The sequence below is a fragment of the Marmota flaviventris genome, chromosome 18 (genome assembly GCF_047511675.1).
Source record: "Marmota flaviventris isolate mMarFla1 chromosome 18, mMarFla1.hap1, whole genome shotgun sequence".
Taxonomy (NCBI): domain Eukaryota; kingdom Metazoa; phylum Chordata; class Mammalia; order Rodentia; family Sciuridae; genus Marmota; species Marmota flaviventris.
In genome coordinates this window covers 61633014-61645515 of record NC_092515.1, presented here as the reverse complement: position 1 = coordinate 61645515, position 12502 = coordinate 61633014, and positions in this window count along the sequence as shown.

Here is a 12502-nt window from a genome sequence, read left to right as displayed (position 1 = left end):
GGTTAATTATCTCTGGGGAATGTGATGGGGCATTATTTTACCCAGGGCTAGAAGGTGTGTCACAACCAGGTAGATGGAGAGCCAGGGAAGTGCCAGGCTCCCGTTTAGTAGGATGAACAGACTGTGGGAGTTTATTTTCATTTGCTCCTGTCAGGAGCATCTCCCCAGGGACGGTGGAGACCCAGAAGAGTGGCCTGCAGAGGCAGCATGGGTCTGGCTGGCTTAGGGAGAGCATCTGAGGGGTGCTGTGGGGCCAGCAGGGAACTCAGAAGACTTGGGAAGGAGGCATAGTCAGGAGCCCCCGCCCCCGACTCCCAGCAGAGACGAAGATGTTTTGGGCAAGGCATCTGTGTCCCGGTTAGCTTGCTCTCTACTGCCTTCTGCGCGCCCCCGACCCCATGACCCTGCAGGTCGGCTGGCACCTCGTGCACATGGAACAGTTCCCTCCACTCTGGCACCGACACCAGGACTTTGCCAGCTCATGACAAGTCCTGTTCCCCAGTTCTGGCCTTGCTTGTTAAAACCCTCAGAATCCTCTGTGAACTCCCAGGAATAAAACAGCCGGAGGGATCCAAGAGCAGCCAGGACTCATTCCAATGGATTAGCGACTCCCGCCTGACAGAACAAGCCTGGGGAGCTGCTCCCTCCTCCTGACTCCCACACTGTCCTTTGTTCCTTGTGCCATTTTTTCAATACTTGGCCAAAGGTAGTGCCCATGTGCCCTGTATGCATTGTGGGCTGGAAATACAGCTGCCACTGCAGAGCCACGGCTGTCACAGCAGTGCTGCCCTCAAACAAAAATCACTGATAACTCCTGACACTGTGCTTTGATCTAAAGACTCACAGTCGTTTTCTTTGTTTTTTGTTTTTTTGGTACTGGGGATTGAACCCATGAGTGCTCAATTCCCAGACCTTTTTTTGTATTTTATTTAGGGAAAAGGTCTCACTGAGTTGCTTAGGGTCTCACTAAGTTGCTGAGCTGGCTTTGAACTTGAGATACTCCTGCCTCAGCCTCCTGAGACGCTGGGATGACAGGCGTGCGCCCCTGTGCCCATCTCACCAATCGTTTCTTAATAAAAATGACAAAGCCTTGCCCTCAACATGGAGTCTTCCTGCTACTGGACAAATCCCCCTGGAGGACCCAGGTGACCCCCGGGAGGCTGTGGGGAAGGCAGACATGACAGCCAGTTTGTCTCAGGAGTGCAGGAGGTGGCTGGATCAGGACCCCCCCAAAGCAAATGTCCCATAGACCCTGAGTAGTGACACAGAGGGGGACTACTCCTGGCCATGCCCTGCTTTCCTCTTGGCTCTGGAGTAGAACTTGGGAATGGGCCAAGGAACTGTGATTGCAGGAGCACCACTGGCTCCCTGTGAAGTCACATGTCCACCTCCCCACTGTCCTCCTTCCTAGACACCTGAGAAGCTCAGCCCGCCGTGACTCTTTTCCTTTGAAGGTCCATGAAACCAGCTTTCCTATCTGTGGGTGCACACACACACACACACACACAGAATCGGAGATTTGTTGAAAATGGCACTGAATCCAGAGATAATGTGGAGATAATTGGCACCTTTTTATACTGAGTCTCCCCTCAATAATTGAGAGGTATCCTTCCTTTTATTTATGCCTCCTTATATTTCTCTCAATACTTGGCAGTTTTCAGCATAGAAGTATTGCACATCTTTTATTCAATTTATTCTTAGGTCTTTGGTGTTTTTTGCTTCTCTTATAAATCTTGGCTTTTTTTTTTATTTCAATTTTTGTGTGCTGGGGATGGAAGCCAGGGCCTTGTGCACGATTGGCATGCACTCTATCACTCGGCCACATCCCTACCCGCAAGGGTAACTTTCAAGAGTTTACTTTCTACTCGTTCATTGCTGGTACATAACCAAAATTTTAATGTTGATCTTGTATCCAGCAACTCAGCTAAAGTTACTAATTAATTATGGTAGATTGTGAGTCAGTTGTTTGAACTTTCTACATTGTATTGTGTCTGAATAGCAACAGTTTAATTCCTCTTTCCTAAACCTTACACCCTTTATTTCTTTTTCCTGCCTTATTGCTATGGCTAATTCCTCTATGATGTCAATAGATGTGGCAATGAGGGAGATATAGAAGGGCTTAGCCAGCCAGGGCAGATGGCAAGTGAGGAGATCAGGGCCAGGGCCACGTGGAGAGGATCTTCTAAGAAGGTCAACTTTCTGCTTGACAAAAGCACTCCTGGACACAGGCGGGGGACCCAATCAGACAGATGCTTTTCTAGTCTGTGCTCCTAAGCAGGGGATCAATAGAAAAACTAAAACCGACACGTGGACAGAGGGAACACCAATCAATAATAGTGAAGAGTGCAAGGACAAGGGAGGACAGAAGGAAGGGAGGAAATGCCGGAGACCACAAAAAGAACAAGCCCAAACTTCCCCACCAGAGTCCCAGCTCTGAGCCCCCTCCTTTTTGGAGAAGTCTGTCCCCTGTCACTTTTGCAATAAACCTGCTGCTTGCTTGCTGTCTCCGTGTCCTGTTCTTCAATTCTTTGCTCAATGGAGACAACCAGTCCAGCAGCCCTAGATGGTAACAGCGAAGAGGACAGAACAGCTTTGTGTCCTGGTCTCACCCCTCCCCACCACAAGCTCATGGAGGATTCGTGGGAGAGGCAGTGGCAGCATAATCCAAAACCCCCACATGAAAATAGAGAGTCTGAGTCTCTGGCAAGATAAGGACCCAGGGATTCTCCTGTGGAGATGGGTTTTCCAGGGACTGTGTGACAGGCGACAGGCCAGAAGATTAAAGGCAGGAGCAGATGTACGAACCCAGCCTCTTCTGTTAATGCGGACAAACGGAGATTTGCAGGAACAAAACAAGCCACCGTCCTCACTACATATCGTGTTTTCAAAACTGTAGTCACTTTTCACTTAAAAATAGGTTGTTTATGTGAAGATGTAATAGGACCTGCAGGCCCCGTGTGTCTGAGGGACGCAGAAGTGGGTCGGAGTGAACCAGGGCAAAGACAGTGGAGCAAGTGAAGGAAAGTGTTTAGGTCAAAGTGAGGGAGAATCCTGGACCACGAAACCCCAAGGCAGGTGCCCTCCTTGCTGATGTCACACGAAACAGCAGAAGGACATCCGTGAGATGAGAGGGGCTCCTGTGACCAGCCTGCTCTCAAACCACGGCCACCACTTCTCCTAGAAAGCTGCAGCAAAGCACCTCCCACGCGAGGGCACCCTAAGGGAAGCCAGAATAAAGAGCAGAGTGACGACTGCGGACCAGGGAGCAGTCCAGGAGGATGTGGCCACGGGCACAGTCAAAAACGGCCACCTGCTGCTTCAAAAGCTACAATGTCTGAGAAAATTAAAAAAAAAAAAGAAAGAAAGAAAGGAAGGGAGGAAGGAAGGAAGGAAGAGAGACAGAAAAGGCCCAAGTAAAATCCAGAGGCGAGGTGCAGACCCAAGACGTGAGCCGGAAGGTAAGTACATCCTCTGTCAGTGGAGACTGGCCTAGAGGAGGCAGAGCAGTAGCTGACCCCATCAGGGACATTTGAGAGAAACACAAGGTGATGAGGAGACACTTCAAAACTCAAACAACCACAACAAACCCAGAAGGAGCGACGGGAGAGCTCCAAGCTAGGCAGAGGCCCAACGTCCGGATAACGGGGGTCTGAGGAAGACGGCCAGGGCCAGCGGACCCCAGAACTCCAGCCCAGGAGGCCAAGACACACACGGCTGGCCACGTCCACCCCCTGGGCTTCCCGTCCACAAGCGGACTCAGGAGAGAGGAGCCACTTCCCGTGGCACCTCCCCGCAGTGGACATGGAGGGAAGGACGTCAGAGGCTCCAGAAAGCACCTCGGAGCTGAAGTCTGTCCAGCCAAACGGCCACTCGGACGCGAGGAGCACAGAGGAGACACTATGTGCTGTGAACCGTGTCCCCGCGATCCTTCTGAGGAGCCTGCTGGGGAGGGGCTTTGACCACCCGAAGGACCAAGGGGACATGGACACCGGGATGGCTGGTGACCTGAAGACAGGCAGGTTTGGAAGTACCAGCATGAAACGAGATGTGGTAAAGTGCCAGGGCTGTGGGTGTGGCGATGTAGACATTGGGACAAGGGGGACATCTGCTGAAAGCCGTGTGACTTTGTCAGCAGTCACACTGGGTGGTGGCATTACTATGCTCTCCTGAGACAACTGTCTGTGTAACCAGAACACAGCCAGCGAGCAACGAGCCCCGGGTCCTTGAGAGGGACCGTGTTGTGGAGAATGGAGGAAGTCAAGCAGGGTTCCAGCTGGTGTCTCCACTCCCAGAGCCAGGAAAAGGACGCTTCCAGGCCTGGCAGAAAGTCGACAGGGGGAGCCTCAGGGGCCGGGAGCCGAGAGGACTGCGAGGGGTCCTGAGCAGGGCCGGGCGTGAGTGGGGAGGTTCTCTCTGCCGCAGGATGGGGGGATCTCAGTACCATGGTGTCGGGAGCTGCGACAGACTTGAAGCCACCAGATCTGTTTAAACCCAAAGAGTCCACAACGGTATTTAAAGAGGAGAACAAGTGAACTGATCAGTCACACCGTGAGAGTGACGGGGGGCAATTCTTTCTCTTGAAAATGAGGTCAGTTAGAGTAAGAACTGGTCTTCCTTTGCTGTAGGAAGGGCACCACTGTAATCCAACAGCAGACGAGGGAGAAGACCTCTTTGTAAAATCACAGATTATTCCGACTATTTGATGAAAATAAAGTGGTCAATTAACTTCATACGCCCCGTGGCTCCCGACATCACAGAACAAGGTGCCAGCAGGTGCCTGTGTCCAACCCAGGAGCAGACACCGCTGCGAGCCTGGCGGGAGACCGCGCTGTGGTGTGCCAGCCAGCACCGTGAGCGCATACCCAGCCAAGCCCAGGCTGTGGGAAATTCCTCAGCTTAAACCGCGTGGGCACAGCACGGATTGCTGACGAGGAGCACAAAGGTGAGAACACTTTCACCACACCAGGCCAACAAACAGTGAGCTTCCTGGGCAGCCCCAGGGTGCGCACGGGACCCGAGCCTCCGGGAAGCGCGTGCAAGGGGTGATGACCAGATAAAGCCCATGGGCACCCAGAGAAGAGGGCTTGTACTGGGGTGAGGCCGGTGGGGGTTCTGGTGGGCCACAAGGGCTGCTTCTTTGTTCTTTTCTTACCCCTGGTAAGCGGTCTCTGTGTGTGTGTGTGTGTGTGTGTGTGTGTGTGTGTGTATCAGGGTATTTATTCTTGTTTTGCATGGCTTTCTGTATCTGTGTTCTACTTTCACAATACTAAGGTCAACGAGAGCGGGGTGTCCTGTGCTGAGCTGTGTTCTCCCGGCATTCCTGCATTGAAGCCTGTGACCCAGCCACTCGGCATGTGACTGCTTCTGCGACGAGGCCTTTCAAGAGGTGACTAAGGTACAATGAGGATGTTAGGGTGGGCCCCAGTCCAGTCTGACTGCTGTCCTCAAACAAGAGAGAATTGGGGGATGGGGTCATGGCTCAGTGGAAGAGCACTTGCTGCATGTGTGAGGCACTGGGCTCAATTCTCAGCACGATGTGAAGCAAACAGATAAATAAAGGTCCATTAATAACTAATAAAAATATTTAAAAAAAAAAAAAGAAGAAGAGGGAGTTTGGACAGGCCGAGAGACACCAGGGACACCTGTGTGCTCAAGGGACAGCCATGGAGGTGCTGCTGGGGGCCAAGGACAGAGGCCTCAGGGGAGATCAACCCTGTTGGCTCCTTGACCTGGACTGCCCAGCCTCCAGGACTGTGTCACGGAAACTGGTAGCATTGTTTCCTCCTCAATAACTGCCCAGCTATCCTTCAGCAGCCTGAGCAAGAGTCTCAGCCCCAGCTGAGGGGGGACTGCAAAGTGGGGCAGAGGGCAGGGAGCAAGAGCCCAGACCCTGCCACTCGGGCAGGAGCCAGCAAGCCTGGGGCGACCCAGGATAGCCAAGCCACACGGGGCTTGCTTGTGTCTTTCAACAGACTTTTTTTTTTTTCTTTTCTTTTCAAGAGCAGTTTTAGGTTCATGGCAAAACTGAGCAGGAAGTACAGAGAGTTTCCACACGTCCTACCCCCATACCCACACCCCCTCCCCCGACATCCCACACCAGTTGGTCATGATCCAGGAACCTCACAGGCACGTCATGGTCACCCAGAGCCCTTAGCTGCTCTTCAGAACAAGTTTGTTCTCTCTCCCGGCTCCACGCTGGCGTAGGAAGGCGTCCGTCCTAGTCTCCTGGTCCAAAGTTCTGGGACATGAAGCAGGTGAAACCACAGAGAACAAAAGGAAAGGCTGGGGCGCAGCCGCGCACCCCCCACGAGCTGGCCCTGGCGAGGGGCAGGAGGCCAAGGGCTGGAGTGGGCATGGGCTGCGACGGCGAGGGAGGACGCCTTCCCTGGGCGGCTGGGCCTGAGGAGAGACACTGTGGGCTGATGCGACCGACCCAGCAGCCTGAGCGAGGCAGCTGGGGGCTGGGAGGAGGCCGCAGCCTGGCCCCACAGCCAGGGGCTCAGTGTCTCTGTGCTGGTTCCCTGAGTTTGCGGAATGAAGCCAGTCATTCTGCAACCCCAGCATGTCTGGGAGAAGGAATGAGAGAGGATAACAACTGGCCAGTGCGGGTCGTCTGGGCCACAGGAAAACGCCAGGGAAGGCCTCCTCTTGCAGCCACAAAGACACCCGAGAGGCCACTGAGCAGGTGACTCAGGTGCCACTCAAGCCTTTCCACCGGGGGCAGCTGCCGGGTGGTGGGGTCAATGTACCTTGTCTTCTCCTCGGGCCTCGCTGGGAACAGAACAAGCTCCTCCTGGGAACCGGCGACATCCAAGTGGGGGCTAGAGTTGGGCTGGCAGCAACGTCCCTGTGTCGTCCTCTTAGATTCAACCACTGTCCTGTGGCCATGAAAGGTGAGCCCCGAAGAACTCTCAGAACTTGCTGCCACTTCTCTGCAAACCTAAAACTATTCTAAAAGAAAAAAAAAATTATCAAAAACACACAAAAAGGGCTGGGACTAGAGCTCAGTAGGTAGGGCACGAGTTAGGCCCTAGATTCGATCCTCAGCACCACATAAAAATAAATAAATAGAATAAAGGTATTGTGTCCATCTACAAAACAAACAGACAGACAAACAAAATGGCCACAGCAAGAACCGTGGGAGGCTGAACCAGGGGGAGAGGGCAAGGGTGGTGTGGGGACTGCAGAGTCGACTGGGGACTCTGCGAAGGAGGACATGCGGCTCTCTTTGGGGGCAGAGGTCAGCCAGTGCCTGCCCTTTCCTGTGTGTGGATGACGAAGATGATGCTGGTGAAGATTAGGATCGCAGTCAAACAGACAGCCGCCCAGAGCCCTCGGCAGCTGCCCGCTCGCCTGGGTCCTTGCTGCTTCCTTTTGTCTTCAGGACGAGGCGCGAACAGTGATTCGCTGGTCTCCATGGCACCTAGGAGACACTGGTGACTCTGGATGGCAGTTGTCCCTGGTTTCAGATGGGTCCCCTCCTCCTCAGCAGTCCTCCTGGATGGTAAAAGTCAGCTCCCAAGGTTCCGGCTGTGCCAAAAGCTGGCTCAGTTGAGGGCCCACCCCACACAGTCTGTCCAGCCATGCCCCGGGCAGGGAGGAACTGCTGGCCGCCCTGGGCTCCAGCGGGAAATTGGTAGCATTGTTTCCTCCTCAATAAATTCTTAAAATGGTCACTAGATCTGCACCAAAGCCACCCCCACCCCCCGTTTTTTTTTTTTTTTGGTACCAGGGATTGAACTCCGGGGCACTGGACCGACCGCTGAGGCACAGCGCAGCCCTGTTCTGTGTTTTATTTAGAGACAGGGCCTCACTGAGGTTTTGAACTCAGGATCCTCCTCTCTCAACCTCCCAAGCTGCTGGCCACCGCGCTAGGAACAAAGCCCCTCTTAAAACACACGGAACAGAAATGCAGCTCCTCCACATTTCAGCCTGGGAGGAAGGAGCTGATTCAGAAAAGCTGCTTTTCAGAGCCGTCTCCCCCTCTGGCTTCCTCGGCCTGACTGGCCAGCACAGCGGCACCAAGGGACCAGTCGGTCTGCGATGGCCGCAGCAAGCCTCACAGCTGTGACAAGAGAGGCTGCTGAGGCTGTCAAAGCCTCCGCATGGGCTCAGTCCCGCTGGCCCTGGGTCCCTCCTGGTCCTGGAGAGGATGATGCAATGTTTGCGGCCTGTTTTGGCAGAGCTAAGGCCCCTTCCGTGTTGATGGGCTGACCTCTGGTGGCCGACCTGGACATTGCCGGGCGCAGACAGCTTCTGACCAACTTGTATGCCGAGTTGCATCAGCCAAGGAGCCACTAAGAAAGCTGAGATCCCTTCAGCCCCTGGGGCCCCACAGGTCCTGGCTTTGTGGGGGTGGGGGGGTCAAGGGACCTCAGTAAGTCTGCCTCGGATGCTCAGCTGCTCAGCGCTGCGGGGACTGTGACTGACCGCCTGCAATGGCTTCTGGCTGGTGGGAACTGGTGGCCAGGAACAACCCTCCCAGGGGGCTCTGCCACTGTTGCTGAGCCCAGGCCAGAGTCTGTGCTGACCCTTCGTGCTTCAGTCCTCTCCGTGCTCATCTTCAGCCCATGGAAGGGTCACTTGTCTCTGGGCAAAGGCCCAAAATGCCTGGGACTCAGGCCAAAGCATCTGATAGGAAGAGAAAACAAAACATCCCTCTCCTCTGAAAACCGTGATCCCCAAGTGAAGTGTGTGACAGATTCTCTGGGCAGGGTGCCTCAAGGCTCAGAAAGGGGCAGACAGGAGCAGGGTGAGGATGCTCAGCTTACATGGTACCCATGACCTGCTTTTTAGTTTTTGTAGTTGTAGATGGACAGAATGCCTTTATTTTATTTGTTAATTTTTTTTTTTTAATGTGGTGCTAAGGATCGAACCCAGTGCCTCACCCAAGCTAGGCAAGTGCTTTGCCACTGAGCCACAGCCAGCCCCCGTGACCTGTTGCCGGTTTCTCTTCCCCATCTCTTTGTATGCCTCTCCACCTCTCTATTATCACGCAACGTATATTAGTATGATATTTCATGTGTGCCTCTGAGCAAAGTGGATGCTAGTACGTGCTGTGACTGTTGCCACCTGCTGGCAGGCCGTAGCATCGCAATTTCCAGGACTGGATGACGGGGCTGGGGAGGCATCACAGCAAGTCAAGGTTCATAAGCCAGGAAAACAATGATTTTAATGTCCTTTAATGTCATAATGACAACAGCTAGCCAGTGAACAGGCTGCAAGGTAACTGCGACCCTAGTGTGCTCCCACGTGAGATGGCAGGCTCATGTCTGCTTCAGATGTGTGTCCCCTAAACCCACCCAAACAGCTGTCTCTGCTGTCCTGTGGAGTGATCAGAGGTGCCACCAGAGAAATGCTGGACACAGGACAGAGCAAACTGCTAATTCCAGGTGTGTTCTTAAAAAGGCCAGAATACTGAGCCCAACAGTGCAAGATGGAGATGGTGCTGACAGTGAGTTGGATTTAAAAAATAATTTTTTTTTTTCAGTATTGGGGATGGAATCCAGAGACAATTCATCTCTAAACTACACTCCCAGGCCCCTTTTATTTTTATTTTAAGACAGAGGCTTGCTAAGTCACCCAGGCTGGCCTGGAACTTGTGATCCTCCTGCCTCAGCCTCCTGAATTGCTGGAATTATAGGCATGGCTGCCCAATCCACCACAGTTTCTAAAATCCCTCCAACATCACCCTTTTGAGCACTTGGTACTGTAATCCTGCTCAGCCCAGGAGCCAGCTCAGTTTCCCTGCCGGTGACCCCAGAGCCAGCAACCTATGCTGAGGGCTTACAGCAGCAGCCTTGAAATGCCGCTGTCTGGCTACAGACGACTGCAAGACTCCCCATTCTCAAGAAGAGCACTTCTCTTGCTGTTCAGCCGCAGGCCATCTGGAGGGGCCAGGTGTTGCCTTCATGGAAGCTGGTTCTGAAACCTCCATCCCGGCGTGGAGCTAACCACATCCTGCTGGTTTTGGCCCAGCTGGTGAATGATGCAATCCACAGAGGACAGGTGAATGCAGCAGAGGCCGCCCTCCACCAGAATCCCGGGCAGGCAGCTGCAGAAGGCATGGCGGGTTCATACCAGGAAACCCGATCCAAGACTTGGCAACCTATCGTCCAGTATTTCATAGACAAACCAGAAACAGATCGCTGGCCTCTGATTTCCAAGTAACCCAAGATGTTCCCAGTAACAGCACTTCCTCTCATGGCACTGCTCCATCCTCTCTCACCCCATCCTCCTTCCTGCCTTGTGTCACTTGCCTTTGTGTCCCCAGGACAAAAAACATTGCCCCATTCGTTAAATGTAAATAAATCATTAATAAATGAAGAAAGTCCCCAAATGGCCCAGAAAGGCATGCAGAAAATATGTCCCTGCCATAGTCAGAGGAAGGGAACACGTGAGCTGGTCAAATATTGTCTTCATCTGTATGTGAGACGTCCTCTCCAAGACCAAGAGCCACATGCTTTTGATAGCAGCACTCAGGTGAGATGCAAATGAAGAATCAAGGAGTGGAGACAGAGGTACAGAGGATCAGCGAGAGCCCTTACAGCTGATGGCACGAGAGGCTGGTCGGCTGCATTCTCAGGGAGGCACGGGTTTGGTCTTGACCTTGTGGAGCTTGAGAGTATCTCTGCACATCTGTCACTCTGGCTCTAACATCCCCATTAAAGACTTTGGAGTCAGTTCTCCTCTCACTCATTTCTTACCTCTGTCTATTTTTCTTTCCTTTTTTTTTTTTACCTTTTGTTCCATCCTGAGAAGGGAGGAGCAGAGCAGAGGGAAGCGCTCATCACTGGGTCCTGGAAACACTGACAACTTTGAAAGGAAAACAGGGACTAGGTTATTCCAGGAAACTGGTGGGAAGTGACCCCAGCAAAACAGAGCACAGGTGACCTCCCTGCGAGGGCCTCATGCTCCCTCTGCTCCAGTCCCATCGAGTGTGTCGGGTGTCCCAGTCTCCCACAGGCCCCTCTGCAACAAGCGAGAGTTGACTAGTGATTTTACACAGTGTGCGCATTTCTCCACTGTCCATTATCGGGGAAACACCAATCACAATACTAACAAAACGGTCACTTGCCTGTTAAAATGCCCAAACACTAAAGGCTAGTGAGGTGGGGGGGATCTTTCCATGTAAATGGTGTGTTGACTCCTTCCCTCAATTAATACACAGAAGAGCAGCCCTCGGTGACCAGGACTGTGCAGAAGTCACGATGCGGTGGATGGGGACCTAGAAGCCAGTGCTTATCTTTCAGAAAGTAGGTAATGGACCCACTGACCAGGAAGGCCCGAGTCTGCAGCCTCCTGCGGGCCTTTGGGAGCGCATCATGCCTCCTGACACCATGCTCACCTTCAATACCATGTCAAAGGTTGCTTGTCGGGCTGTGACCAGGTGTCCAGCATGGCTTCTGTCTTTTTTCTGGTCTCTGCACTGTTTTCTAGTTTTGGAGTTTCTCTCTTTCCTGTCGTTGCATCTGATGACTTACAAAACGTCCTCATCTTCATGTGATCACTTGAGATCCAGTGATAACGGTAAGAAGTCGGGAGACCCTGCCCCGAGCTGAGCAGGGAGTGAAGCCACAGAGATCATGGCTTGCTATCAGTCAGAGGAAGTTACCCCAGATGTCATCAGTGGTCGGGGGGAGGGAAGACTCTAAGTGCCTTTGAGGTCTCTCTTTGTTTCTGTTCACATTTTCTGAAATTTGAAGGTGCAAATGTATTAATGACACACTGGAAAACTCCATTTGAAAATGAAGTAGAGCTGCCTTTCCAGGGTTAGGGTGGACTCCTATGGTGCCCCATGGACTCAGGAGAGCTTTGTCAGTGTGGAGATGCTGAGGGACGGAGGGACCTTTAAGAGGTAGGCCTCATGGGAAGTCCTTAGGTCACTGGGAAGCTGCCCTCAGACGGGATGAAGCCAGCTTTTGTGGGATTTTGAGCTCTTGGGAGAGTACATTGTTAGAAAAGGAAGCCTGACTTTGAGTTGCTCTCAGACTCCCTGTTTTAAAATGTGATCTCTTCCTCCTGTGTGCACTCTGTCCCACCATCCTCCATGGGCTCCTATCAGAGCTGGCACCCTGATATTTAAACTTTGATCCTCTGAGCTAAACCTCTTTTCTTCATAAAGTAATTTGCCTATTATTTCACTATAGTAACAAAAAAATAGACAAATACAACTAGGTTATTTGGACTGTTCCTACCATTTGAAATAATTGAAAAATGTGGGATAAAGACTGAAACAGGTCTTCTTAAAGGCATGAGAAAGCTAAATAGGAAGTAAGAAATTACCAGGCCTGAACATGGAAAGTAGATATCAAGAAAGGTCACTGGGTGGGCTGGGGTTGTAGCTCAGTGGTAGAGCACTTGCCTTGCTTGTGTGAGGCACTGGGTTTGATCCTCATCACCACATAAAAATAAATTAAGATACTGCGTCTATCTACAACTAAAAAAAAAAAAAAGAAAAAGAAAGAAACCACAGGAAAAAGAAGAAAGGTCACTGGGCTCT